The sequence below is a fragment of the Pinus tabuliformis genome, chromosome J, assembly GCF_031772625.1.
Source record: "Pinus tabuliformis cultivar Carrire ecotype Pingquan chromosome J, CPIR1, whole genome shotgun sequence".
In the NCBI taxonomy this organism is placed as follows: domain Eukaryota; kingdom Viridiplantae; phylum Streptophyta; class Pinopsida; order Pinales; family Pinaceae; genus Pinus; species Pinus tabuliformis.
The window spans coordinates 1,053,946,079-1,053,974,065 of NC_142295.1; positions in this window are offsets into that span (position 1 = coordinate 1,053,946,079).

Here is a 27,987-nt window from a genome sequence, read left to right on the forward strand (position 1 = left end):
ATTTCGTCATATAGAGCTTCTCAAGCTTCGACCACAGGCCTGCGGCGGTTTTCTCTGACACAATGTTGAACAGAACATCGTCCGCCAGACATAACCGAATTGCGCTCAGAGCTCTATCGTCCATCTCATCCCATTCATCCTCCGTCATGGAAGGAGGCCTTTTGTTTTTCCCCAACAGTGCTTTCGCCACACCTTGTTGAACCAGCAGATCGTGCATCTTTACCTTCCAGATCTCGAAATTATTTTTCCCATTAAATTTCTCTATTTCGAAACAGGCACTCTGAGTTTTGGCCATCTCGTCTAAAAAACAAAGAATCTCCAATTTCAATTTAATAAAAAACAAAATTGAATGTCAATAAATGCCTATGCCTCAGATTATTTTTGTCTTTTAACAAAAAAAACAACCCCCCTGTGCTTTACTGTTTAAATCTCAGAGTTCCATGTAAAAAAAAAATGGCGCTTGCTAATAATTACAAGAACCGCGCCAAATCAAAAACGTTGTAAGGGATAACAAATTGGCGCGTTTATACCTTTAAAATTCGCGCTCACCCGAGAATTGGCGCATTGGCGCACTTAAATAATACATTTCTGCGCTAATTTTGTTTGTTGGCGCGACTGCATTTGAATTACCCGCGCCAATCCCAAAACAAAAACAAACAAAAAATAACATTGTCGGTTCTGCGCACGTTGTACACCAAAAACAAAACTCCACGCAGGGTTCACACGGCTCCAGCAATGGTCAACGCAGCAAACAAAAGAATCCACGCCGTTTTTAATATAAAACCATATCCACGCTGTCAGGTTATAGATCCACGCCGGTTTTCAAAATCTATTCACACCGTTTTCAATACACATCCATGCTGACATATAACATAACCACGCCTTTGTTAATGTAAATTCGCACCATTATAACAAATGCTCCACGCAGGTTATAACATATCCACTCATGTTTTGTTTTTAAAAAAAAGAAATCCACGCCGTTGACCAGGTAGCGATCTCTGCACGGATTGAAGACCAACGCACCACAAAATTTATACAAAACATACCAGCAACCTTACGCAGGTATTACCAGGTTTACTCCACGCTTGTTGGACACACTCCACAGCGCACCAGGTAGCACGTCATACACAGCTCCCTCAGTGCGCCACGTATCAGATTACTAACACGCACGCAGCACCTCCAGGCAGCACCTCCAGGCAGCAAATAAACGACCTCAGCTCCACCTCCAGTATGCAAGTCCAATCTTGCCTCCAACATGCTCTGATACCAATTGTTGGAGATCAGATGCACAGCAAACAATAAAATATAGACACAGCAATTAAAATCATGCACAGGGACACAGCTTTTAACGTGGTTCACCCAACCACTCTGGGCTACGTCCACCAAACTAAGGCATCGGCAATTCTCATTAATCAAAACAGGAGATTACATCAATTAAACTCTCACACTCTCTCACCCAGCTATCCGTATGACCACCTATTTTATAGCAGAGAGAATCTAACTGCCTCTCACATCAAATTTAGGATGCATTAATTTGCTCCCAACAACCTGGAGCTAATCCAGCAACAGATATCTATTGTTGTCACACACTGGGATTCTTTCCTATTTTGTCTAAAACAGAAAAATCTCAACAGATATTTCTTCTGAAATCGTCAACAATGCAGATTTCCGACAAACTTAGGTCATAACTCTGCAATCAACAAAATGGATCTTTGGTGGAAGCACAACTGAACCGCTTCCCGCTTCCTTCCATTCAATTTTTGTATCCTTGTTCCCTTGGCTTTGGACGAAGACTTCTTCTACTTCAACTCGGTTTCAATCCTTGACTTGTCTTCTTCCTTAATCCGGCCTCCTACGATGACTATGATAACCTCGGCTTCTCCCACAGCAGATAATACCACTCCTCGCATTCTAGTTATTCCTTCTTCGCTTGGAGAGAGACTCTTTGTGAGTTGGTTGAAGTCACGAACTGCACAACAACCAAAGATATATGGAATAAGATGATGATTTTTTATTAAGGTGATAATAAAGTAAAGAAATCCAAACTCAAAGGATACATAATGAAATTTAAATCATTAAAGATGAAAGAGGACGAGGGCATAGTCAAATTCTTTCTTCTTTCGTCAAGTGGATGAATAGTTAACACTATAAGAGGATTTAATAAAGTTTGGTTTATTAAAAAAAAAACGTAGATGACTCTTTTATAGTTCAAAAGATGGTAAGGTCTGTTTCAAATAGATTCAATGCGGAAGTATAAACTATTGAGGAGATGTAAGATCTCAACATATTGACATTGGATCAAATGCCTGGGACATTGAAAACCTATGAAATGTGAACTTCAAAAGGAAAATGTACATCAAGGGAGGCTACCTTCAAATCTGATAGGAAGAGAAAAGATACATAAGGTTGGAGCTATGGATCTGATGAAGAAGAGGCAAAGTTTGTAATAATCATTCAAATGATCACACAAATCAAGTGAAAAATTAGCAACAATAAAGAAAGGAAAACGACAGAAATACAACTCAACATTAGCAATGGAAAATTCATAACAACAATTCAAACAAACACAGAGAATGAGTGAAAAATTAGCATAGACAAAATTATCAAGGAATAAGCATATCACATCCTCAAATTCAACTTGCTCCCAGTTACCAAAATATTTTCAATGGTTATTGTTTTTCATTTACAAACTTTGGACATAAATTTGTAAATGATAGAGCATATTTTGGAAATAATCTGATAAGAAATAGAAGAAATGAACCTTATCAGTCAAACATAGAGAGCATATTTCTAAATTCACAATAATCTGAGGGACAATAATCATTTTTCTCCCTTATTTGGTGATATTGAATTCTATAATTATCATAATTATGGACATAAAGTGGTTGAGTGTAGAACCAACAACTCCATATGAACTCCTCATATTAAAAAAAACACACACACACACAAGAAGAACCCAAGACCTATAGAAAGAAAAAGGAAGGAAAAAAGGAAGAATGTGGCATTGTTATGCATGCCCAAAACTTGGAAATCATTGGTATGTAGATAGTGGATGCTCCAAGAATATGACTAGAGATAGAAGCAAATTATTGTCACTAAATGAAAACAAGACAGGAAGTTCCATTTTTGGCAATCATGCCCCATGCAACATCATGGCAAAGGAATAACAAACATGAAAAATGGAAGAGGTCAAGCTTATAACGTTTTCTTCGTAGATGGGCTCAAGCACAATATATTAAGCGTGAGTAAAATGTGTGACCAAGGGTAATGATGTTACCTTTCGCTCGAAATTCCGTGAGATAACGTCAAAAAACACAAATAATGTAATAACAAAAGGTGTGAGAACCTCAAATAATGTGTACACACTCAAGGAAAAGAATGAGAATTCTTATTTGGGGAAGCTTGATGAGATTGGTTGTGGTACTATATACTAGGACACTTGAATTTTCACCATTGATCTGTAAACCATCATGGATATTCCACTAGACAATTTGTCATAACAGATCTAATAAAACTATATTTAAAATATGAAATTCTACACTACTATAAATTTACTAGATTTCAGGATCTATAGATTTTTTGTTAATAGTATATGCATGTAAATTGAAAATTATGTAGAAAATAGAGAAAGAAAAAATAAAATCTCACACACACATTTGACACAAGATATACTCTTTGAAACCCTTCATGAGAAAAACCCAGCTGGAAGATGAGGTCACTCCGCTCTCTTTCTCTGCATGGAATATGGCTAAGCTATGGCACAATGCACAATTCCTCTATGTGTGATCTACCTCCTATCCCTCTTGGCTATTTTTTCTCAACTATGGAACACATGCACTTGAAAGAATGGAATCCCTTTTCCTCCTAGTGGCCTTGTTATAACACAACCCGATAGCATACCGGTGGTTAGGTTTGACTACCTCAACTCTTAACCAGAGTTACAATATAAGCTCTTCTAAAGTCTTATACATCATAATCATGTGGCTAACCCCTTTTCCATGAATAATGGGCACTGACGTGACATGCTTTCAAATTATGGCAGTGAAAACAAGAAGGTCAAATTCCAAGTAGCATAACTTTCGCATACAGACTCTGATTGACATGATTCTTGTGTCATTGGAAAGGTATCTGCATGTAGAATATGAAAAAATGTGTTGCACTAAAGAGGATAAGTTTTACCCCCAAAAAAACTTCATTAGATGCCGCAAAATGGTCCTGGAAGGTTTTGAGTCATGTTCTGCCAATCTGGGTCTCGCTAATAATAACAGTCCTGTAAGTTGATTCCTCCATTATTTCCACTATGAAAGCATCGAGATGGATGGAAAAGAATATGATGATCCAATCTAGATAAACCATATTGCGAATCTCAACAAAAATGGAGTTATACAAGACTTGCCAAACAAAAATTAGCCAGATTGGAAAGCAAATCCCAGCGCCATTCAAGACCAAAGAAAATTCATCCACCAAGCCACTACAACTAGTTCATACATAATTATGTGGGACTACAAGAACTGATACTCCAAGTGGTGAGCAGTACTTCATGCTGATTATTGACGATTACACCAGACTTATGTGGGTCGTGTTTATAAAGGAGAATTCTAAAACATTTAAAAAGTTCAAGATCTTCAAATCCATGGCTGAGAACCAAACTGATTGCAAATTAAAGTTTGTAAGTCAAAAAAGGGTGGGGAGTTCACTTTGAATGAGTTTAATAACTTTTGTGAAGAACATGGCATAAGAAGATAATTCACTATTGGCAACACCCCACAACAAAATGGTGTGGCTGAAAGACAAAATAGATCTATGTAGCAATTCGAAAGAGAAATGATAGATGAAATAAATATACCGAATACTTTTTGGGTTGAAGCTATTCATACAACAATCCACATTTTAAATAAATTTCACTTTAGACCAAAGAGTGACAAGACTCCATATGAATAATGGTATGAAAAACCGACCACAATAAAGCACTTCAAAGTTTTGGGTAGCAAGTGCTAAATCAAGAACATGATGACAATATTGGTAAGTTCAATGCAAAGGCCGATGAAGGAGTATTTTTAGGATATTATAATAAGAGCAAGGACCACATATGTTACAATAAAAGGCTATGCAAAATAATCAACTGCGTCGATGTAAAGGTGGATGAGGAGTTACCTCTCAAAAGCAAGCAACCAAGATTTATTAGTCTCCCTAATCATACCAACAATGAAGATCAAGAAAAGAAGAAGAAGCACAAGTAAAATACTCTCACTCAATAACTCCTTCAAGGTATGTGCAAAAGCATAATCCTAAAAATAAAGCGTTGGTGATAAGGAAGCAATAGTTCAAACTTGAAGAAGATTAATTAATACCTCTACTCAAGAACATATTACTATGTTGTCCATGATTGAACCAAAATGTTTTTTTAGGTAAGCCACTATGAGCATTGGATAAAATCCATGAATGAGTAACTGAATCAAATTGAGAAAAAATGGGCTTGGGAATTGGTTCCAAGATCATTAAAAAATGCCATTAGAAAATCTTTAGGAACAAATTAAATGAGAATCGACAAGTTGTGGGAAATAAGGCCATATTAGCATGTAAAGGCAATGCTTAAATTGATGGAATTGATTTTGATGAAACTTTTACTCCCATAGAAAGATTAGAGGTCGTTAGAGCGTTTCTAGCTTTTGCATGTCAAAAAAAAAATTAAAATATATCAAATGGATATAAAATGAACCTTTTTGAAAGGCAAGCTTGAAGAAGAGATTTACATAGAACAACCTCAAGGTTTTCATTTATTAAAAAACCCCGAGGAAGTGTGTAAACTGAAAAAGGAATTATATGGACTTAAACAATCTCCCAGGGCATGGTATTCTAGATTAGACAAACACCTACAACAAGGATTCAAAAGAGGAACAACTAACAACAACATATATATCAAATTTGAGAATTATAATCTTTTAATTAATGTTGTTTATGTTCATGACATCATTTTTGGTAGTGATGTAGATTTACTCAACCAAAAATTTGCAGCAGATATGCAAATTGAATTTGAGGTGACCATGCTTGGGGAGCTCTCGCTATTTCTTGTATTGCAAATTACTCAATCAAGGAAAAGGTTATTCATTTCCTAAATCAAGTACCTTAAAGAAAGGTTGAAGAAGTTTGGAATGGAAGAGTGTTCTCCTATCAATACTCCTATGGTCATTGGATGTAAGTTAAACAAATATGATGATTCACTAGAGGTAGATCAAACAATGTATAGATTAATAATTGGTAGTCTTTTGTACCTAGCAGCCTCACGACTATACATTATGAATATTGTTGGTGTAGTTGTAAGGTATCAATCTGATCCAAACTTATGAAGGAATGAAACAAAATACATATATAAACATAAACACAATGATGTAGCAAAAATAAATATTCATTTCATTAATATCAAAGAACTGAAAGATGCTTATATACAAAATGGAAATAAACTAGCTTAGCGATGGTAGCTTATCTTTGAGAAGCGATGTGGCAGCTACATGCCTCTGAACTATGTTACAATTGATGATCCCCAATATTGCAGCAAGGATGTTGCAACTCCTAGGGCAACCAACTTTACTTTATCAACCCAGGGTTCGTACAAAGTTGGAGGTGACAGTGCTATATGCACAATAGATGCAACAGTCTACTCTTGTCACTTCTCAACTAGGGCGATAGACCACTAGGGTTTTTCAAACCAATCTTCTATTGACTAGAAGGAGGCTGACTACTAATAGTGAATGTAAAGTTATCTTTAATGCAAAAAGTAAATGCTTGCCTGTTTTAGGAAATGAAAGTGTTGAATAGAAAGTGATACGAAATGACATGAAATTACCTAGCAAAGAATTAACACACATTACTTGCAGAAGAGACCAAATTTTTCCTTGTATCATATCATCTAGCTATCTGGACTAAGTAGGCATGGAAATTATCCTACCATTGCTATGATTGATGTATGCATGCACTAACTAATTATTGCAAAAAAAAAAAATGGTTTTTAATTTAGAAATGTAAATTCTACGCTAAACAAGTTGATCTTTGCATGAGAGGAAGGTATGGGAATGCTGGTCCAAAATGGAATTAAGGGGTATGGAGGTCAAGTTGAAGGCCTACCCTAGGCTCTGATCATAATTTATGCCCAAAACAATCTAAAACAGCCTACAAGGTTTCCTATAGTTGCTACAGGATTTCCTGTAGTTATTACAGGATGTCCTGGTTCACTACAAGAAACTTCGCTGAAAGTTGTAGGAAGGTAGGGAAGGTGAAAGGAAGTGTCGGGAAGATGTATGATGGTGGAATAAGGTACGAGGAATGATGGGAATGAGATTTTGGGGTTTAATCAAAATCCCTTTCCCTAAACAAATCAATCTTGAGGCCTGTGGGTTATGGACCCACTAAGCCTATCGGAAGCGCACTTGAGGCTTTAAGCCTTTAACTCATGGACCACACAAGAATCAAAGCCACCACTTTATCAGAACCAATATAACTATCGGCAGCGCTCATATAGTGTTTGCATTCAAAAATCTCGTGCAACACATATAAGGGAATAACACTGGAACAAAGGAAATCCCACTCCAAATACATGCACTGGACTTCAAATTTTATAAACCCGCCTCAATAACTATTGGCAGGTCCGGCGCTTTGAGCACTGCTCTTCAGAACTCTGATCCACCCAATATTTTGATCACCGACTGTAGCATATTGGCGATATCTCTCCATTGGTTTCAGACTATCGACGATGTTGTTGTCAATTACCCGGACTTCCGATCGCCGACTATCACATTCGACGTATCGGCATTCCACCATCCCGATTCCTCTAGTCCTTTGACTTGCCGATCTGCAATCAGCCTTCCGAAACCGATCAGCATAGAAAATTTTAGGGGCGAATGTTCGCCCTTTGGCGAAATTAAGGCGTTTTTTATATTTAGTGGGCGAATATTTTGTATCATAGTACATTTTTACAAATCACCTCAAATAGCCCACCTTATTTTAAGGGAGAGGGTAAAAAAGGTAAATTTAGCCCTTGAAATTAGGAGTTACAACCTTCCATTCGCCCATTTTCGAGAACAAATTTTATTTAAGTGAATCCATTCGCCCATTTTCAAGAATAGGTTTTATTTAAGTGAATCCTATGGGCCAAAGGCCCCAAATACCATATTTATAAAAGAGGTATGGTAAATTAATAAAAATATAAATAAATGAGAGGTATGGTAAATAAATAAAACATTTTTTATATTTACTCCATAAGTCACCTTATATACATGCAAGGGTGTAAACAAATAAAAATATAATTAAAGTGGAGGTATGGTAAATAAATAAAACGTCTTTTTATACTTACTCAAAAGGTATGGTAAATAAATAAAAATATAAATAAACTAGACGCATAGTAAATAAATAAAACCTCTTTTTATATTTAGTCCATAACCTTAGTTCTATTTACGAAGGCTCAAGAAAGAGGTTTTATTTAAGTGAATCCTATGGGCCAAATACCATATTTGTAAAAGAGGTATGGTAAATTAATAAAAATATACATAAATGAGAGGTATGGTAAACAAATATAACATTTTTTTATATTTACTCCATTAGTGACCTTATATTTACGAACACTCAAAAAATGCGTTATATTTAGGTGAAACCTATGGGCAAAATACTATGGGATAAATACCATGGACTAGATTGTTATTAATACCATGCAAACAAACATTATTAAACCTAATATTAGTATTAATAAAAATAAAAATGGCACATGGTATTGACCCATGGTATTCACCTAGAATGTAGCCTATTTAAATGGGGGAATTAAACCAGCATAGATCCATCTTTACTCTGGATCTACTAACCCCTGAGAGGTATCAAATATCGTGATATGCAAACTAGCATAGAGTGAAAAAATATTTGATCCGATCAAGAGTAAAAATGGATGTTGTAACTTAATGTATGTTAAACATTTTAGCTTGGTTAAAATAAAAAATAAAATAAAAATCAACTAATAATTTTATGTGTTTTAAAAATTACTAATCGTAATTTTTAAGCTCCATGTTTATGATAACCCATGGTAATACCATGGTATTCATGTGAGCATAAACTATTTAAAGGGGAAATTCTATCATCTTAGATCCATCTTAATTCTGGGTCTACCAAGTGCTCAGAGGGATAAATAGATTTCATCCCCCTAAGAGTGGTAGATGTGGAGTTAAGATGGATATAGGTTGGTTTTTATGATAATGAAGATATTAAATAGACTTACGAAATTATATTGTAAAAACATCTTAAGGTGAATGGTTAAAGCATAGACATTGGACAAGTATATTTGTATACCTCTGTTTTAAACTGAAACAAATCCAAGGCTAAAAGGAATGGATTGATTGCACTAGTCATCCTTCTATAACTTTCCAACATATGCTGGAGTAAACAGATTGTAATTTGGGTAATTTTTCTAATTGAAAACAGGAACATACTTGTGTATTGGCAGGGTGGTTACGAGGTCCCTAGAAGTGATGAATTTGAATTTTTCTTGGTTTTATATATAGTATTAGGTGTTTTATCATGCTTTCTATGAATGGCACGGGTGAAATTTACCCTACACCCACTAGGTTATGGATATGTAATTTCGGTAATTTTGATTTCAAAAGATATTTTAAAGAAATGCAATGATTTCATTTGTGTATTCAATAAACACAAGATTTTATAATTGAGTAAAATATTCGCCATTCCTGGTGAGAGATTCGCCAAAAAATTATATATACATATCATATTATTGATAAAATCGCCTTCCATTTTTCCTATATACCATGGAGATTCGCCCATTTATTATACATGTAAATTTAGGGGGGGTTCTTAAAATTTTCCCTGCCGATCAGGGTATAGACCATGTTCTATAATCTTTCAAGTCTAGACTCTCGAATCCGCTAAGGGTTTTTACGCTAATTCTTAGTGTAATTGGGATTCGCTTGCGGAACTATCACTTGTTAAATAACTTCGTCGATGTGATACAACTCCTATACATGCTCACATTCGTCCACCATTTGATGGAATTTGTGCTTTAATCCAGTTTCTCTACCACACCTGCATTCACAAATAATAATATTCTGTTGGATCGTCGTCAATCCTACTGTGATCGATGGTCGATCAATGCACTCACAATTTGGGATTTAAGCCTCGCACATATAGACATAACAGAATTGGAAAGGGAACATATTATACAAACACACTGTAAACACAAAACACATATTTATTATAATATACGCAACACAATTACAGCTAAGGCATTTCAGCCTTAGAACAGAGTCCCCTTTTGACTGCATTTTAACACTCAAGTTTACAATGCTTTATCTATCACTCTGTCTCTACTACTTTGAACACGCAGGTTCAATCACATATATATAACAAAGCATTGTTGGATTGGATCACTATGAAGGATCCGATCAACCATCTAACAAAAAGCCCCAAAGCTCTCGTTAATATATGCATATAACACATGGAAGATTACATTGATAAGTCTCCTCGAGACTTTATCCATTCTATCTCTAAATCTGTTTTAAAACATATTTTTTTCCTTGTTTTCTCCCCTAGTCCACGTCCGCTTTCTTTTTCCGCTTTGGATTCCTCCCTTTATCTAAGGGTGCTAGATGCTCCTACATCAAACTCCCGAGGAACAAAAATTTATGACCTCTTGGTCATATTCTTCGTAGCAATTCTACCCACTGTTTCTTCTTCAGTGGAGCTACCTTCATGGTCTTCTGTGAACTGCAACCAAACCTCTGCAGTAATGGTCTCCTTCTGCTACATGATACCTCACCAAGCCCTCCTCACTCAGTCTTTTGGCATCCTTCAAGTTCTCTCCTCTGGAACCATATGAGCACTCCATGCTCTAGGTTTGTTGCAATCTTCTCACCTTCCGCTGCCGCTATCTGCACGACAGTAAGACCACAAACTCTCCAGCTTTAAACAAGTGTACCTCCTACTTCTCCTTCTTTCTCTCTGGAATCCTTCTTTAATCTTCCTTTGCACACAGAATCTTCATTTGTTTTGATACCAAATGATGGGAATGAGATTTTGGGGTTTAATCAAAATCCATTTCCCTAAACAAATCAATCTTGAGGGCTATGGGTTATGGACCCACTAAGCCTATCGGAAGCACACTTGAGGCTTTAAGCCTTTAACTCATGGACCCCACAAGAATCAGAGCCACCACTTTATCAGAGCCAATATAACTATCGACAGCGCTCATATAGTGTTTGCATTAAAAAATCTCGTGCAAGACATATAAGGGAATAACATGGGAACAAAGGAAATCCCACTTCGAATACATGCACCAGCTTCAAATTTTATAAACCTGCCTCAATAACTATCGGCGAGTCCATCGCTTTAAGCACTGCTCTTCAGAATTCCAATCCACCAGATCTTCTGATCGCTGAATGTAGCATATCGGCGATATCTCTCCATTGGTTTCAGACTATCGACGATGTTGTTGTCAATTACCCTGACTTCCGATTGCCGACTATCGCATTCGGCGTATCGACGTTCCACCATCCCGATTTCTCTGGTCCTTTGACTTGCCAATCTGCGATCAGCCTTCTGGAACCGATCAGAGTATAGACCATGTTCGATAATTTTTTAAGTTCGGACTCTTGAATCCGCTAAGGGTTTTTACGTTAATTCTTAGTGTAATTGGGATTCGCTTGCAGAACTATCACTTGTTAAATAACTTCGCCACTGCGATATAACTCCTATGCATGCTCACAGTTGTCCACCATTTGATGGAATCTGTGCTTTAAGCCAGTTTCTCTGCCACACCTGAATTCACAAATGACTCGCATATAATAATATTCTATTGGATCGTCATCGATCCCACTGTGATCGATGGTCGATCAATGCACTCACAATTTGGGATTTAAACCTCGCACATATAGACATAACAAAATTGGAAAGGGAACATATTATACAAACACGTTGTAAACACAAAACACATGTTTATTATAATATACACAGCACAATTATAGCTAACGCATTTCGGCCTTAGAGCAGAGTCCCCTTTCGACTACATTTTAACACTCAGGTTTACAAAGCTTTATCTATCACTCTGTCTCTACTACTTTGAACACGCAGGTTCTATCACATATATATAAGGAAGCATTGTTGGATCAGATCACTATGAAGGATCCGATCAACCCTCTAACAAAAAGCCCCAAAGCTCTCGTTAATGCATGCATATAACACATGGCAAATTACATTGATAAGTCTCCTCAAGACGTTATCCATTCTATCTTTAAATCTATTTTAAAACATATTTTTTTCCTTGTTTTCTCCCCTGGTCCATGTTCGCTTTCTTTTTCTGCTTTGGATTCCTCCCTTTGTCTAAGGGTGTTGGATGCTCCTGCATCAAGGAAGGTTCACACTACCCAAGGATCAACCCAACTCTTCAGGATGGTTGGATTTGCTCAAGGCGGTTGTCCATAGTGGCTGCAAAACAAAAATCTGAATTAGTGGTTGGTAGGGTTAGGTGAGAGGCGGAGAAGACTTCGATGAGGCTGGTGGAATGAGTTCCTCCATGAGATCAGCAACTCTTGTGACAACACATATTCCTTTCTTCATTCATGCAAAACTTTATGTAAATGTGGAAAAGATGAGTTGAATTTGAGAAACTGATTTATTGGTGGCTAATGGCTTAAATCTATGGAATGGAATGCTTTTTAATCTACAAAAAATTCAAGAAACCAAAATGACAATTGCAGGTGCTTCTAAGAAATCATCAACAATGATCTACTCAACAACAAATCCTAGGCTATGTAATAACCAAAAGATAAATCTATTTTTGGGGTTGTGAGAGTAGGGCCTTCAAACCATGATCCCATGAGGGAGATGAGGATGAGGCCATTGTCACAAGCTTTTCTAAAGTCTTTTCTTTCACTACTGTAACACTAATCTACTTCTCCAACTAATGGAAGCAAAACTAATCAATCATTCAAAGACTTGTAAATTAAACAACGAAGAGATAACTTCAGCAGTTGACCTACAATTCTAATCTAAGAATACATGTACAAAAAGAGGAACCTCTGTTACTAGGGTTGGGCCCTAACCCAAGAGCTTCAGCCCTCTGAGTCAACTCAATGTTGGATCAAAGAAACCCTTTTCATTATCACCAAAATGTCAAAAATAACATGAGAATAATTGTTATAATATCTTAGCTCGAAATTGCATCTTGGATACAATAAAAAGTCGAATCCTAATGAGGCCCTAGACCTTATTATTTATACATCTGAAGCTGCTAACAACTTCCTTAAAATTAGGGAGGCTTGGCTCCCAAACTCGAGATTGACTTGTCTTCAACTATTACTGGCTTGGCTGCCAATGGACTTGGTGGGCTTGGTTGCTTGTAACTCCGCAGTAATGGGATCCGGTGGAGGAATCTTCAAGGGAGACCTAATCTTGTAAAATCCCTCTTTCTTGTCTACTTCGAGTTATAGCACTTAAATTAACCCAACAATGCTCCAAATCCTGCAATTAATGCTCATTAGGCTACATGACATAACATCTCACATTTACCATTCTCACTAATAAAAATATAATAAAATATGTAAAGAAATGTGAGAAAAGTTGATTTTAATAAGTTGGAGAGTGGAATTAAGGCCTATATAATTTACCTATTGATGAGCCTCATCATCACCACCCTACTAAAAGTGTTTCTCATCCTCTGAGCAACTTAGTCTATGTCTATATCTTTCATAGCTCTTGTGGCCTCTCTGACATCCTAGGCCTCTGCTGATGGAGTTTCCTCTTGTGGATAAACGGCTGCATGTTTCTCTATTTCCTCCCACTACTTTCTTTCCTCTTCCTCCTTTCTACCTTCTGGAATGCCCAATAGAAAGAGTGGACTGAGTTTCAAACGAATCCAATTGATTTTGAGTCTCTACAGTGCATTCTTATACATTGGGGTCCTTTCTAATGCATCTCTTGTCCTTTCAGGGGAATGATACTCCCAGATCCTTAGGTTGTATGGTAGGGTGCTCCATCTCCTTTGTCATGCTTGCTGGATTTAATTCCCTAGCAATCTCAAGGTGTTCTCAAAATGTGTGATTGCTTGTTCTTGTGTAGCTATGTATCTTGGTGCAAGTTGGGGATCATTGGCGATGATGTTGCGGGTGTTGATGAAAACCATTGAATTTATCTGTTCTACTCTGATTTAAAGGGGTTCTCTTTCTTCTCTTTCCAACACCCTCTTCACCTCCTTAGCCTTGGCCTCCTCGTGAATCATCCATGATGCAAGGGCCATTAATTGCAAGTCCCCTAAATTTGCATTGGGGTCCCACACATTCAATCTTGTTAAGGCCAAGTTGTGCAACTAGAATTCAGATATCTTGGCCTTATCCTCTAGGGTGCTCTTTTCACATAGTTCAATGAACTACCTATAGTCTTGGAAAGGAATAGTCCCCTATTGTGCTAGTGTCTTGATATGAAATTGCATCCATTGATCTTTGAGGTACAAGGCATATGATTTTGGTGGCATCCTGCACTAAAGTGCCTCCATGGAGAGGCTTGCCATAGTGGCAAATTGGCTATCTTTTTTCTATAACTACCTCCTTAGCCATGTGTTTTCTGCTTCTAGTTGAGATCTCATAATTTGTTCCCTGTCCCTTATCTTACTCAAATCTTTGCCCATCTCTAGTAGTTTCTCTTCCATATGGCCCACATCCTCTACCTTCTTTGATTTGGCAATTTGCATCCAACGATATGTCCTCCCTCTCTCTTTCTCAAGCTCAAAGAAGAGAGAGATGGTAAATTTTTGTGGTATTACTCTACCTCCCTTAATGAATCTGTAATAGGAGCTTATATTGGGATATGAGCTAGGCTCCTGCAGCTCTTGGAACTCTCCCTTATATGTCTTTGGAGAATTTGCCCCCACCTGCACTTGTGTTGCTGCTTCCTTGCCTTCTCTCTGTCCCTGTTGTCCTCCTTATAGTTTTTTCTATGTTTCTTGTAGTGCTGATAGAGTTTCCTGTAGGATTGTCTGAGGATCCTGTAGAAGGCTTTTTCCTTTCTGAAATGGGGTCAAAGGTGCCTTATCTTGCTTTGTTGATTCTGACCTGGTGACAAGCCTCCTAACATAGGTGATGGGAGACTTTGGGGAAGCTTGTTTTGATGTGCCCTCTTCACCTTTTATTTCCAGGGAAACTAGCTTTTCTTGCTCTTTTGGTGAGTCCTCAATTATGATTGGAGTTCTAGTGGGTGTTTGTGGTTTCCCTTGTTTGATCTTGGTGCTCCTCCTTGTTTTGAAATAAAGAGGAGTCTGCCTCTATCTTTTTCCTTTTAACTTGATAGGTGTGCTTAGGGCAGTCAAGGCAGCAATTGCATCCTTTTCAGTGGGTTCAGGAGACAACCTTGGAGATTCCTCCCTTTCCTTGGTATGTTCCTCAGGGATTGCTTCTTCCTTCTATTCTTCCTCTCCATTTTTCTCCTCTTTTCCTTCTTACCTCCTCTTCCTCCTCTAGTTCTTATTCTACCTCTTCAGGTTCTTCTTACTCTTCTTCCAACTCCTCTAAACCGCTAGAGGTATTGTCCCTATCATATTCAAATGCTTGTATTTCAATCACAACCTCTCTATCCATGTCTCTAAATGTGGACCATTGAATAGGGATTCTTAGTTGGCTCAAGGCATCCTCTAGTATTAGCTTAATAAGTCCATGGTGTGCCAATTGTTGATGTTTTCCCTCTTGGACCTTTAGGCTCATGTCTATTATTGATTGCAACAAGAAGTAGGGTACACTGAGTCTTTTGTCAATGGGTATCTCCTCTCCAAATATCAACTCATGGAGGAGTCTAAATTGGTAGCCATATATTATACTGAGCCTCCCCTCACAAGAGATATATTTGAGAATATGATAGCTCACCTCATTCCAAGGATAGGGGAGGCTTTCCCTTCTTATCCCATTTTTGTCCTTAATTGGATCTTCATCCCTTAAGAAGAAGTTTTTCTTTGCAAAAGTGCTTGCAACCTTATCCTCCTTTCTCCATGGCATCCCTTGAGGAAGTGTAGTGATTATGCTAATTACCTCAGGAGTAATTGTAATTGACAGTCCTCTTACCACAGTAGTAGCATTGGTTCTAGCCTAAGGGTTAAGTGCCATGGAAAATTCTTGAGCTACATCATCATCATACCCTCTGAGCAGCTCAAAGAATCCCAACCAGTTATGCCTTCTAAATATTTCTACCATAGGGGGATGGAGGTGTATCCTGGATGTCTTTGTGGGTTCCCTTCTGTTAAATCCTCCTATCATGTTTCTTCTCTGGTTGGCTGGTTGTAGGGACTTTGGTAGGATAGCCTTAGTGTTTCTAGGGTGACTGAGAGTTTAAAATATTGGTGGATGGCTGCAATTTCTTTCTATCTCCACACAACTTTTAAATTTCACACAAAATTTTCTAAAACCCCAGGTGATCTAGGTGGATGTTGGTGGCCACCCACCTATCCCATTTGGACCCCCGCAAATGTCTCTTTCAGCATTTTCAATTTCCTAAATTGTAGCACAGTTTACTATTTTTAGCAGTTTTTCGGGTCCTAAACTTCCGGAGCCGTTTTGAGGCCCTAAACGATGTTTTTTGGGGAATCTGGGGCAACATGGGTCCAAGGACCCTTGTTGCCTCCCAAAGTGGTAGTACTCGGATAGATCTTTCTAACGAGCTATCGTACGCGTCAAACAGAGATCGTATGCCAAAGTTACGACCCCGGGAAATTGATGTACCAATTTACCCAAACGGGGCCCACAATTTGGCGTTTCATCTTCTAGGGTTAGGTCTCGGGATGTGAAGGGTTTTCCATTGTTTCTCAAAAATAAAAAGATCTTCGAGCCTCATTGTAATACAGTTTTAGAACAGTTCAGAGGCATGTAGTCAACACATCTCTTCTCAGAGATAAGCTACCATCGCCCTAGCTGGTTTATTTCCATTTCTGGTTGTAAGCATATTTCAGTATTTTCCATTAATGAAATGAAGTATTATTTCCACTGCATCTCTGTATTTATGGTTATCACATCTCTATATTTATGGTTATCTCTGTAATCTATTGCGTTCCTGTTTAAATCCGGATCAGTGGTATCAGAGCGGTTTGCTTTTTCTCTGTTTTTCTTTGCATGTGCCCAACGAGGTCAGGATATAAGGAGTTAGGGCTTAAACTGGTCGAACCTTTGCAAGACCACTCTCGCAAATCCCGATGGCCTCCCATGGCGGATGAGAAGAAAGACAAGGGGGCAGGAGATCCTATCAAAATCTTGCTCGAAGAAGCGCTCGAGCGGCAAAGGAACGTGATGATGGATAGCTTTGCGCAGATTCTTCAGTGACTACCCAGAGGCGACGCATCGGCTTCCAACAGCGACTCTGGAAATGCCACACCCTTCAAGGTACAAGTTAATTTTGAAATCCCCATCTTCGAGGGTCAAATAGACGCAGATGCTGTAGATAAATGGTTAAATCTGCTAGATGGGTATTTTTCTGTTCATGAATTTTCAAATCGAGAAAAGATTGTTTTTGCTCTTCTCAAAGCAGCCCCCCACGTCAAGGACTGGTGGGAAACCTACTGCGAGCAGAAGGATGAAAGTACAGGCTCACTATTTTCAGCCGCACCCACTTGGAATGACTTCCGGGATGCCATCAAAGAGCAGTACTACCCTGTCGGAAGCTATGAGGACAAATACATCAAATGGACCACACTGCGGCAGGGACGAGACCAAGATGTGCCGGAGTTCACAAACATTTTTCATACCCTTCGCACACAGTTGGGTATCAAAGATTCTGAGCTACATCTGGTACTCAAATACTGTGGCTGCCTACACAGATACATCCAAGAAGAGATGGGGTTCTTGAACATCTCCTCACTCAGCACAGCATACCGATACGCTATCAAAATCGAGCAAAAGTTCAAACAGAAGAAGCGAGACTTTGGATCTGCAAATCTAAAGTCCAAAGGACAAAGCCAAGGCGGGGTGACCCAAGACAACCCGTCGAAGCCGCAAGAAAAGAACAACACCACGAAGCCGAAGAAGGACACAGGAAAGTGGTGTGAGTTCCACAAGAGTCCCACTCATAACACAAGTGAGTGTCGGACCAAGCAGTCACTGGTGGCCGAATTGAAGGCTTCCGAATCAGATGCATGTTCTGACCCTGAGCCAGAACCTAACAAGGGGAATAGCAAAGGGAAGCAGATCATTGATGCGGATCCCAGCGCCACTGTTGCCACCGCCAAGATCCAGAAAGATGAGCCCGAAAATCTAGAGGAAGGGGAGCGTCTTTTCCACTCACAGATGTGGGTGAAGGGTTCGCTGCTACAATTCATTGTCGACAGTGGCAGCCAAAAGAATCTCGTTTCAGCAGAGGTCGTGAAGCGGTTGGGCCTACCGACTACACCGCACCCGCAACCGTACAGTATCGGGTGGCTTCACGAAGGACGAGATCTGAAAGTTCGCCAGCAGTGCCGCCTTCCCTACAGCATCAAGCCCTTCACAAACGAGGTATTGTGTGTTGTTACACCTCTGGATGTTTGTGATGTACTATTAGGCCAACCATACTTGTGGAGGCGACATGCTGTGTATGAGTCAAGGCCTCGCGCTGTCATTATTTCTTTGGGTGATTCATTATACAGGATACCGGAGGTAGCCCCACCTTCTGCCACATCTTTGATCACTGCTAAGAAAGGCAACAAGCTCATCTCCCAGACCAGGAAATTTATCTGTATGGTTCACTCCCAAAGTAAGGGGAAGACCGTTGCTACATCCATGACCCCTGCAAAGGGTTCCTCCATGCAGCAGCAGCAGCAAAGGGATACAGTCATGACAAGACACAGGAACAACTTCTCCTCACCCACAGGGGTACCACACAAGTTTCAGGTGGGCGACAAAGTCTGGTTACATATGCAGAGAGAACGCCTTACCAAAACCCATCAGAAACTCAGGCGACTCCGACATGGTCCTTACACCAGTACCAAGGCTACGGGCAACAATGCTTTGAAGCACAACATTCCTCCATTCCTTGGCTTGCACCGAGTGTTCAATGTGGACTGTCGTCGACCATGCTTCCCACCATTTTTGGACACATCAGAGATTGCAGAACAGCTCACCAGAGACCCAGATCAGCAGAAGCTTCCTCATCTCAGGGGTGAACTCAACGCAATGGGGCCCATTGCTTCCTAAGGGGGGAGGAATGATCCAGGTGGATGTTGGTGGCCACCCACCTATCCCATTTGGACCCCCGCAAATGTCTCTTTCAGCATTTTCAGTTTCCTAAATTGTAGCACAATTTACTATTTTTAGCAGTTTTTCGGGTCCTGAACTTCCGGAGCCGTTTTGAGGCCCTAAACGATGTTTTTTGGGAAGTGGTAGTACTCTGATAGAATTTCTAACGAGCTATCGTGCGCGTCAAATGGAGATCGTATGCCAAAGTTACGACCCCGGGAAATTGATGTACCAATTTACCCAAACGGGGCCCACAATTTGGCGTTTCATCTTCTAGGGTTAGGTTTCGGGATGTGAAGGGTTTTCCATTGTTTCTCAACAATAAATAGGCCTTCGAGCCTCATTGTAATACAATTTTAGAACAGTTCAGAGGCATGTAGCCAACACATCTCTTCTCAGAGATAAGCTACCATCGCCCTAGCTGGTTTATTTCCATTTCTGGTTGTAAGCATATTTCAATATTTTCCATTAATGAAATGAAGTATTATTTCCGCTGCATCTCTGTATTTATGGTTATCGCATCTCTGTATTTATGGTTATCTCTGTAATCTATTGCGTTCCTGTTTAAATCCGGATCACCAGGCCCATAGTAATCACTTAGAAAACTCATATTTTTTTCTTTTCCTAGCTATCAATTCATAACACAGGAGATATGGGCTTCCTACCTTTCATTGTCATTCTTTGGATGGGAAGAATTATTGAACAACTAGAACCTAGGCAACCCCTTGCAGATTTCTCTATGAATTTCCAATGCTTCTTATAGCTCCTTGCATTTCGTGTAGTTGTTCTTGTAGTCTTGTTTCCTGTAGGGTGGATGAAACAGGTTTTTTCCCTTGATGGCTCTCCAAGGTGGTCTCAGTCTTCTCTGATCTCGAAATGAACAAATGGTGCATGAGAGTTTGAAATGTTTATTATTTATGGTCGATTCCTTGGAGCACTATATTGGCTGGAAGTGTACGAGATTTCCTATTTGGGACCATTGGCCCACATTTATTTATCATACAACATCCCCTCATAATCATCATCCACACTCACACAACTTAACTCGACCACCTTTTCAACTCATTCTCCTTGATGGGACATTGTAACGTGGCATGTTGACTAAGAGTTCACTTTTTGTTTTTGAGTTGAGGGTGGCCAAGGTGTTGCAATACTGGGATGACCAACTTTACTTTATCAACTCGGGGTTCGTACAAACTTGGAGGTGACAGTGCTATATGCACATCAGATGCAACAATATATTCTTGTCACTTATCAACTGGGGCAATAGACAACTAGGGTTTTTCAAATAGTCTTTTATTGACTAAAAGGAGGTTAACTATTGATAGTGAATGTAAAGATATCTTTAATACAGAAAGTAAATGCTTGCCTATTTTAAGGAAATGAAAGTGCTTAATAGAAAGTGCTACGAGATGACATGAAATTACCTAGCTAAGAATTAACACACATTACTTACAAAAGAGACCTAATTTAACCTTGCATCCTATCATCTCGATATTTGGACTAAGTAGACATGGAAATTATCCTAACATTGCTATGACTAATGTATGCATGCGCTAACTAATTATTGCAGAAAAAGTTTTTGGGCTTTTAATTTAGAAATGTAAATTCTAAGCTAAACAAGCTGATATTTTACAGGGGAGGAAGGTATGGGAAACATGGTTCAAAATGGCATTGAGGGAGGTCAATTTGAAGGCCTACCCTAGGCTATGATCATCATTTATGCCCAAAACAGTCTAAAACATGTTGCTACAGGGTTTCATGTAGTTGCTACAGGATTTCCTGTAGTTACTACAAGATGTCCTAGTTTACTATAGGAAACTTAGCTGAAAGATGTAGGAAGGTAGGGAAGGTGAAATGAAGTGTTGGAAAGATGTATGATGGTGGAATAAGGTATGGGGGAGGTGCACACTACCTAAGGATCAACCCAACTCTTCAGGATGGTTGGATTTGCTCAAGGTGGTTGTCCACAGTGGCTACAAAATAGAAATTTGAATTAGTGGTTAGTAGGGTTAGGCGAGAGGTGGATAAGACTTAGATGAGGTTAGTGGAATGAGTTCCTCCCTATAGATCAACAACACATATTCCTTCTTCACTCATGCACAACTTTATGTAAATGTTGAAAAGATGAGTTGAATTTGAGAAACCGATTTATTGATGGATGATGGCTTAAATCTATGGAATGTAATGCTTTCTAATATACAACAAACTCAAGAAACCAAACTGGCAATTGTAGGTGCTTCTAAGAAATCATCAACAATGACCTACTCAACACGAAATCCTAAGCTATGTAATAACCAAAAGATAAATATGTTTTTGGGGCTGTGAGAGTGGGGCCCTCAAACCATGATCCCATGAGGGAGATAACGATGAGGCCACTGTCACAAGCTTTTCTGAAGTATTTTCTTTCACTACTTTAACACTAATCTACTTCTCCAACTAATGGAAGAAAAATTAACCAATCATTCAAAGACTTGTAAATTAAACAAAGAAGAGATAACTTCAACAGTTAATCTATGATTCTGATCTAAGAATACACGTACAAAAAGATGAATCTTTGCTGCTAGGGTTGGGCCATAACCCAAGAGCTTTAGCCCTCTGAGTCAACTCAGTGTTGGATCAAAGAAACCCTTTTAATTATCACCAAAATGCCAAAAAGAACATGAGAATGACATTCACAATATCTTAGCTCGAAATTGCCTCTTGGCTACAATAAAAAGTCGAATCCTAATGAGGCCCTAGGCTTTCTTATTTATACAACTGAAGCTACCAAGAACCTCCTTAAAATTAGGGAGTCTTAGCTCCCAAACTCAAGATTGACTTGTCTTCAACTATCACTGGCTTGGTTGCCAATGAACTCGGTGGGCTTGGTTGCTTGTAACTCTGAGTTGATGAGATCTGGTGGAGGAATATTCGAGTGATTGAGGAGTTAAGGAGGGAGACCCAATCTCCTAAAATCCCTCTTTCTTGTCTATTTTGAGTTCCTGCACTTAAATTATCCCAAAATTGCTCCAAATCCCACAATTAATGTTCATTAGGCCACATGACATAACATCTCACCTTTACCCTTCTCACTAAGCAAAATATAATAAAATATGTAAAGAAATGTGAGAAAATTTGATTTTAATAAGTTGGAGATTGGCATTAAGGCCCATATAATTTACCTATTGATGAGCTTCTCCAATAATGAGGCTCAAGGGCCTTTTTTTATTATTGAGCAACAAAGGTAAACCCTAAACAAACAAAACCCTAACCCTATGAGATGGAGCACCAAGAGTTTGTGGGCCCTGTTAGGGTTAGTTGGGTAACCAAATTCAAGAGGTCATAACTTGGTCATATGATCTTCGTTTGGCGCATACGATACCTCGTTAGAAAGGTCTTCCAAGTACTACAAGATTTGTGGTAGGCCCTTGCCTATGGCTAGAGGCTTGTTACGAACCTAAAAAAAATTGTCATTTAGGGGGTCAAAACAACTTCAGAAGTTCAGGACTCGAAAAATCACTAAAAATAATAAATTGTGCTATAATTAAGGAAACTTATGAAATCAACTGGAGGTCCAAGTGGAACAGGTGGTTGGCCACTAATATCCACCTATATTAGTCCTCCCCTTAGGAAGCAATGGTCCCCATTACGTGCAAAGCCTCCATGAGGTGAGGAAATTTCTATTAAACCTCGTCCCTGGTTAGCCACTTTCCCTAGTGAATGAGTTGACCTGCTTTGGCAACTCGATAGAACTAGATCCTTTATTAGTGAGTGTTCTTAATCTGTGTGTCCATGATCTTATTAGTCATGGGCTATTTGATACAACTTGAGTTGAGCTCTATTGGTGTCAACTGCTCAGCAACATCGGATGTCTCCAACAATGGGGAAAGTATGGCCGCATTCGGTGCACATTAAATATTGGATGCATGCCAAGGAACGATGGAATGCAGAGCTCGAAAGCATTTTCCCCTACAACCTTAGTGATGGTGTAAGGCCCATATCAGAGCGGACGAATCTTGTAGTGGGTCCCAACGAGGTGCTCCTTCTACAAATGTAACCAAACTTTGTCTCCCACCTGGAACTTGTGTGGCACTTGATGTTGATCATGACACTGTTTCTACTTAGCATTTGCTTTGTCCAATATGTCATGGACCTGTTAGTGGATGTGTTGAATGGACTTAATGAAGCTATTAGCTCTGTCAACTTTGGACTGGACATGAGTTGAATCATCCTGAGTAGCTGCAAGTGGCATGACAACATTAATGGGACATAGAGGTTGAAATGTCAATCCCACATGAAAGGGGTTGTGACCAGTTGAGTTGCGAAGAGCTCTATTGTAGATGTGCTAGACATAGCGGAGGATTTCATCCCATGTGTGTGGATGCTTCGAGTTGTACATGCGCAGGATGTACACGATCATCCTGTTGACAACCTTTGTTTGGCTATTAGTTTGGGGGAAGGTCGTGGACTTAATGAGCTCGGTATCCAATAATTACCATAGGCTTGACGAGAATGTACGTAGGAACCTGTTGTCCCAATTTGAGATATTGGATGGTGGGATCCCAAAGTGTACCCATAATCATTTAAAGAATAGTTTGGTAGTGGATTTTGCTATGATTCTCTTCTTATAGGCTGTCAGAATGTTCATCTTAAAGAACCTGTCGACAACCAGGAAAACAGAGTCATTGCCATGCTTGGTAGAAGGAAGGACTGATATGTAATCCATGGAGATGGATTCACAGGGTCAGCTAGGAGTAGACAGAGGAGTATACTTGCCTTTCTTCTTGATTGTAGGTTTGGAAATGGCGCAGGAAGTGCAATATCTAACGCACTTCCCAACATCATGTCGAAGGTTCGACCAATAAAAATACTTTTGCAACACTGCCACTATCTTTTCTACCCCAAAATGTCCAACAACCCGACTGTAGTGCACCTCCGAAATCATATTGACACGCTCACTTGAAGGAACACAGAGGTATCCTACGTGGCATAACAATGCGTCATGGAGGTGAAAGTTTGGAACTTTCTTACCTTCCAGGAGCATCTGGTATGTGGTGTCGAATTATGGATCACTCTTGTAAAGATGTGGCCATATTGAAGTCTCGTGTCCACAAGAGTCGAGAACAGTGGTTAACACCATAACCAACAGTTAGCTGAGGCAGTCTGCAACATTATTGGTGCTACCCTTCTTGTACTTGATGTTCAAATGGAACTGTTGCTAATATGTGGATAATTTTTTATGATGATTATTCTGCAACTTCCCTTATGTTTATATGAATTGTAGGGGTCGGTGGTCTGTGCGAAAGACCATTTCCTTCCCCATATGTAATGCTTCCATTGTCGAAAGGCCTGCACAATGGAATACATCTCTTTGTCATAGGTGGAATACTTTCAAACTATATTTTAAAGTGTCTCACTGTGATATGCCACTGGATGCCCCTCCTGGGTAAGAACTGGACCAACAATATAGTAAGAGGCATCTATCTCAATTTCAAATGGTTGTTGCAAGTCTGGTAATGTGAGCACTGGTGTAGAGCAAAGGTTATGCTTCAACTCCGCAAACACCTTCTGTTGGGATGCAAACCAAAATAACTTTGCTTTCTCTCTGCCATGGTGACTTGACTCAAAGGCCAAGTGATATGAGAGAATCCCAACACAAATCTATGATAGAAACTGGTAAGACCCAGAAAACTGCGGAGCTCTGTTAGAGTGGTTGGAGCTAGCCAATCCCAAATAATTTGTATCTTGGCTAGGTCCACATGTGCACCCTGCTCATCAATGATGTACCCCATATATTGAACCTATCGAATATGGTGTATGTTCTCTTCCCAACTCTAGCTGAAGGTCAGGATGTTGTCTAGATATACTACCATGAACGAGTTGGTCAAGGGCCGAAAGATGTCATCCATTACCCACATGAAGGTTGTGGGGGAATTCATCAACCCGAAAGGCATAACCAACCATTCAAAAAGTCTCTCCTTGGATTTGAAGGCAATATTCCACACATCAGAGGGTTCGATTGGTACCTAGTGATAACCGGACTTTAAGTCAATCTTGCTGAAATATTTGGCCCCCATGAGCTGGTCCAAAAGGTCATCAATTCATGGGATTGGATACCTATTCCAGGTAGTGATCTTATTCAACGCTTGATAGTCAATACAAAGCCTTCAGCTTCCATCCTTCTTCTGTATGAACATAATCAAGTTCCCATGGGGTGATGAACTTGGCTTGATGTGCCCTTTTTGTAACAACTCCTGAATCTACCTATTGATTTCATCGTTCTCCATAATAGAGCATCGGTAGATTGTTCCATTGGGTAGCAGCAAGCCCGGGGTCAAATCAGTGGAGTGCTTGACCTGACAATGTAGGGGTTGCCCTATGGGTTAGGTGAAGATGTCCTTGTACTCCTCCACGACCTTGTCCATTTGTTGTTGTCGTACGAAGGAGCCCTATCTAGAGGTTGTGGATGTGGCCACAATATTCCTCTTGCTCTAAGGGAGAATCATAAGGGAGAAAAATTTCCCGGCTGGGAAATGATCTTATTGCATTGTTTAGCAAAGATCAAAGAAAAGGCACTAGGTGATGCTACCTTTGGTATCTTGTACAATTTTTGAAAAAAAGTAATAATAACAGAACCAGGTCTAGATTCATATACAACATGACACTTCCATATGTATGGTTGAACTAATAAAACTTCACAGACTTCCAAAGTTGCAACATCGAACAATACCTCATCTGCAATGAGCTTGATGTTATAAGGCAAGTGACACTATTGGCTGACACAGAGATCTAGCCCTTGGTGGAGCCACCTGATGGTGTACAACTGTGGGTGTGGTGTAATGGGAAGATTCAATCTATTAATTACCTCCGCTGAGATTAAGTTCTTTTGGATCTTGTTATCAATAATGAACTACACTGACAAACCCTTTACCGACATCTGCATGTGGAAGAGGCGTTCCCTCTACTATGGATCCTCAAGTTCCGCCTTTTGAAGCTTGGTGGTGGCTACCATCACAGTGGGTTTAACATCAATGATCTTCTTTCCCTTGTCGGGTTCCGACTCAAAACCAGAGCATGCATCCGTATTTGAGTCTTTTAGCTCAGCCACCAGTCCCTGCTTTGCACAACATTCATTTGTGTTGTGAGTGGGATTTTTATGGAACTCACACCACTTGTCGGTGTCTTTCTTTGCTTTCCCATTATTCTTGGCTTGCTAATTCAAGGAGTTGTCCTGGGGGGTCACGACCTAACTCTCCCCTTTACTCTGTGGCTTAGGGGTACCTTTGCTTTGGTTTGGGTTTGCAGATCCAAAGTATCGCTTCTTCTACTTGAATTTATGCTCAATCTTGGCAGCATATTGGTATGTTGCACCAAGCGAGGAGATGTCCAGGAACTCCATTTCCTCCTGAATGTATTTGTGAAAACAACTGCGTACTTCAGCACTAGATGTTTCTCAAAATCTTTGATACCCAACTTTGTGCACAGGGTATGGAAAAAATTCGTTAGCTCATGCACATCTTGATCCCATTGTTGTCGCAGCGTAATCCATTATATGTACTTGTCCTCATAACTCCCCATGAGGTTCCTTGGTGGCGTCTCGAAAAGAATTCCAAGTGGGTGCGGCTGAAAACAATGAGGGTTATCTCTTATTCCTTTGTTCACAATAGGTTTCCCACCAGTCCTTGACATGGGGGGCATATTTGAGGAGTGCAAACGTGATATTTTCCCTATTGGAAAAATCGTTAACTGAAAAATAACATTCTAGTAGATTTAACCATCTATCTATGATGTTTGCATCTATATGACCTTAAAATATGGGAATGTCAAAGTTGACTTGTTCCTTGAAAGGAGTGGCGCCTTTAGAGTGGCTATCGGATGAAGATGCATCACCTATGGGCATTTGTCGAAGGATTTGGGCAAAGTTGTCATCATTGCGTTCCTTTGTCACTCCAGGGCTTCTTCGAGTAATATTTTGAAAGGATCTCCTGCTCCCTTGTCTTTATTTTCTTCCCCCAGGGAAAGCCATTAGGGTTTGCGAGGTTGGTTTTGTAAAGATTCAATTAGTTCGAGGCCTAACTCCTTATACCCCAACCTCGTTGAGGACATGAAAAGAAAAACCAAAAAAGAGCAGATTGCTCTGATACCTTCGATCTAGACTTATGCAAGAATGAAAGAGAATACAGATATAAACATAAACACATATATGTAGTAGAAATAAATCTTCATTTCATTAAGATCAAAGAACCAAAATATGCTTATATATAGAATAGAAATAAACAAGCTCAACAATGATAGCTTATCTCTGAGAAGAGATGTGGCAACTACATGCCTTTAGACTATATGAAAACGAGTCTCAAGAGCCTTTTATTATTGAACAACAAAGGGAAGCCCTAAACAACCACAACCCTAACCCTAGGAGATGGAACTCCAAGAGTTTGTGGGCCCCGTTGGGGTTAGTTGCGCAACCAACTTCTCATGGTCATAACTTGGTCATATGATTTATGTTTTGTGCGTACGATACTTTGTTAGAAAGGTCTTTGAGTACTACAATATTTGCAACAGGCCATTGCCTACAACAAACCTCAAAAAATTATTATTTAGGGGGTTAAAACAACTCCGGAAGCTCAAGATCTGAAAAACCGCTAAAAATAGTAAATTGTGCTATAATCAAGGAAATTGATGAAACCAACTGGAGGTCCAAGTGGAATAAGTAGGTGGCCACCTATATCCACCTGGATCACAATCAATGCCCAAACAAAGTCATCTCTTAGCTTCCAAA